The sequence below is a fragment of the Triticum dicoccoides genome, chromosome 5B, assembly GCF_002162155.2.
Source record: "Triticum dicoccoides isolate Atlit2015 ecotype Zavitan chromosome 5B, WEW_v2.0, whole genome shotgun sequence".
NCBI lineage: Eukaryota > Viridiplantae > Streptophyta > Magnoliopsida > Poales > Poaceae > Triticum > Triticum dicoccoides.
In genome coordinates, this window is record NC_041389.1 from 69213272 (window position 1) to 69217047 (window position 3776).

Consider the following 3776-nt stretch of genomic DNA (forward strand, 5'->3'; position numbering starts at 1 on the left):
CTCTCTCATTTACCCGCAAAAAAGATTAAGCCATATTAACCGGAAAGGAGGGAGTATGGACTAGCACTACTTTTTGGTGTGTCCTGTCAACTCGCAGAACGAGGAGAAGCTTGCAGGACAAGGTGAAGCTCGCTTACGCCTTTTGTCTATGCAACCTACCCTCGGTGGACATGCATCAATCCATTCGGTGTCAGATTGTCAGAGGCATACACTGTAGTACCCAACATGTGGAGTACCATCATTGTTCGACTTCACGAAGAGGGGAAGAGCCAAGCGCAGTAGTACGAGTAGTACTACTACTAAAATCGCATGGTGGAGCGTATGTACTCTTATTTTTTTATCTCTGATAAAGTACACGTTTATTCTGGAGAAGGGCGGAAAACGGCAGCCCAACATGTAATGAATGATATCGATCAACCAACCATGCTCGAATATATCTTGGCCTCCGTGCGAGCCCGTCTGTGTGTTCTCGCTCCTCGTCTCTCTCAAGGAACCGTGGCTTGGCTCTTTGCCGTCAATTGAGATTGGTTTGCTCACACTCCTGTCCCACATGTCAGTGATATGCCAAGAGGAGGTGTGTTGACCGACTGGCCATACGCGTACTTGGTTTTGCACCTTCATACTACTCCTCCCTCCGTCACAGTTTACAGGGCGCGCTTCATTATGATGCATTTCTCTCAGTGCATTTCCACCACCAGAGAGACTTTAGACGCGTTTGGTTTAATGCTCAATTAATTAGGGCGTGGTAACCGCAGTCAAGTCCACAATTTTCTCTCCATGTACTGTACTACTACGGAGTGGAGTAAGTGCATGCATGTGTGTACCTGGGGTGGAAGCACTACATGCATGTGTGTACGCATTATTCCCTCTAGTAATAGACGCCGTGCTATAACTACCAATGCTATTTTTCAGGCCGATCGCTAGTCGCCTTGGTCCCACAAATTTTTTTTCTTTTTTCTGAAGCGCGCTGTATAAACAGTGACAGATGGAGTAGTATGAGTGGATTCAAAGAAGAGCATATTGATGGTTGCTTCTTCAGAGCAACTTACAGTGGGAAAGGTGGGGCTTATGATTTGACTGCTCATTACTCACTATTAATGCAGCACAACGACCGGGCTGAGTCTCCCATGCGGTTGTGCACTACCCCCTTGGTTCTTAAATATACTCTGGAGTATTTGTCTTTCTAGAGATTTCAACGAGTGAGTCTTTTTAGAGATTTCAAATGGACTGGCACATACGGATGTATATAGACATATTTTAGAGTGTAGATTCACTCATTTTGCTCCATCTGTAGTCACTTGTTGAAATCTCTAGAAAGACAAATAGAATATTTAGGAACAGAGGGAGTACACATACGAAGTAAAATGAGTGAATCTACACTCTAAAGTATGCCTGTTTGAAATTTGTAAAAAGACAAATAATTAGGAACGAAGGAGTATAATTTTGTGCATGGCACATGGACCCAGATGATGAAGAGGCTTCTGGCAATGCTATCAAGCTTCCATCATTTGTTTACATAATTGACATACTATACAAATAATTTTCCAGTGACATGAAATTTTACAATGGTGTGAGATTTCAGCTTTTGTTTCGCATGTCTTGCCATCGATGCTCTTTCGGAAACAATAAAAAACTAACTTCCTTGCTAATGCATGTCAATTATTAGCAGATCAGAGCTAATAATTACATCACAACTGAAGACAGAGTTGTGAGAAGGTGTTAAATTAAAATTGATCCATGCTTTCATTGACAGCAACGTCCCCCCAGCTCTGTCTAAATCAACAAGGCATGTTGGGAAAAAAAGTAGCTATCTGGAGCATGCAACATTCCGATCATTTTGTGTAGTTCCACTAAAATAGAGTTGAGCATCCCTGTTCCAAAGATATTAAGTGTGATTACGATAATAGAGGACTGCTGATGAAACAATAAACACACAAATAGAATCCGGTCACCTTTGCAGTCTCTCTTAAGACTAACTAGTTGGAGAAGATTAGGCTCGGAGTTGGATGAGGAGGATAGAGCAAAACCAATCTCCCTTTGTGCAGTCGCACTAAAATGTAGAGACGTTGCCCGTGTGACATTTTAGTACAACTACACAAAACACTCTTAAGAAAAAAGTGATTTGTGCAGTTCACCAAAAGGTTGCAATAGCAATGAGGTGAAATGGATAGCCCTGTTTGCAAAAAAAGAGGTAGAAAGGAAACAATTTCTGGCCAATAACAGTTGCTGACACATGCAACGACAAAAAAGAAGCATATTCCTTGTCCTAAGGGAAGATAACAACATGGTTGTGTTGGTCTAAAACGGTGTGAGGACGAGAATGCAATATGGAAAGTACGTCGGACAAGCTACGTTTTGGGCAAAGAACTATGGAAGATCCACATGCAGCGGCGTGGGAAGACGGGCAGTGGAGCAAGGCCAGAGGGGATACCTGGAGGTCGTCGGGATGTAACTAGGTGAGCGGCGGCGGGCGGAATCTGCGAGCAGGTGGCATAGGCCCTGCCGTGCCGGAGCTTGGTCAGAGAGAACAGCGTGTACCGCAGATCGGGACATGCTTCCTCGGCGTCATCGAACGAAGAAACGATGCACTTCCTCCCTTTCCCCCGGCGGACAGGATGCGGCCGGATCAGTGACCAACTGTGAGAGAGAGAGAGGCCACCGCACTCCCTTTCCCCCGACGGACGGGATGCTGCCGGATCAGTGACCAACGGTGCGAGAGAGAAAGGCCACTGCAGCCTTGTGTGAGATACTCTGAAGAGCGACAAACCAGGCAGGTAGGCTCCATTGTATATAGTGAGCGGACTACCTTTTTCTCCATAAAAATCGTTTTATATTCTGTGTACGTGCCATTGAGCGCTATAACTTTATTTAAAAATAACACGGCAACGCGTCAAGTCGAACTTTGTTTCGTGCACGCGTGGTACACGACCTCCCTAGGTAAACAACCGCTAAAGGTGTTCAAATTAGCACGTGGGCTGCCATTTCGTAAAGAAATGAGCTCCACCGTGTACCCGCATGGGTGTGGCTGGGCACGAAGCGTGAGTACGTGCACGGTGCACCTATTCTCTTCTTGTATACGTACACCACCTACGTGGGGTTGTGTGAGAGAGATACAAACCTAGAGAGATATAGTGTGTGGGTTCTTGAGAGTTTTTTTTGGGGGGGTCAATCAAAAAATGTAACATATGCAATGTGTGTGAAATAGAGTCCTGGATATAACATATATATAGAGGGGCCGATCCACGAGAAGAGAGTGGAGGTATCATCGGCTTGAGGTGTCCATAGAATCGAAGAGAGGGATGATGTGTGTGTGTGTGTGTGTGCGCGCGCGATCGATAAAGAGTGCCATCGAATTTGTGTGTGCCCACGTCAAAGATATAGAGTGGCTGGCCTACTGGAACATGAGATTGGACATGTGCAGTTTGTCTCTGTGGCATGGATACCTACCTGCAACGCTTGACTATCGGTGTGTGGTGGGGGAAGAGGGAGGCCCAATTAACTATAGAGGTACAATGGCTGGTATATGTGTGGAGGAGGAGAGAGGCCTACCTCATGTATTAAGGAGATCGATTTGCCTCATGTATTAAGGGAGATCGATCGGCATCCATGCATATGTGCAGGAGAGGAATAAGGTTGGGAGAGAGACAGAGCTAGAGTGTTGGAGGGGGTGGTAGTGGAGTTGCTTCTAACAAATGGTGGGATAGGCTCGCTAGACAAACGGAGGGAACGCCCGCAATATCAATAAGAAAGGAGATGGTTGCTTGTTGTTTGTGCAC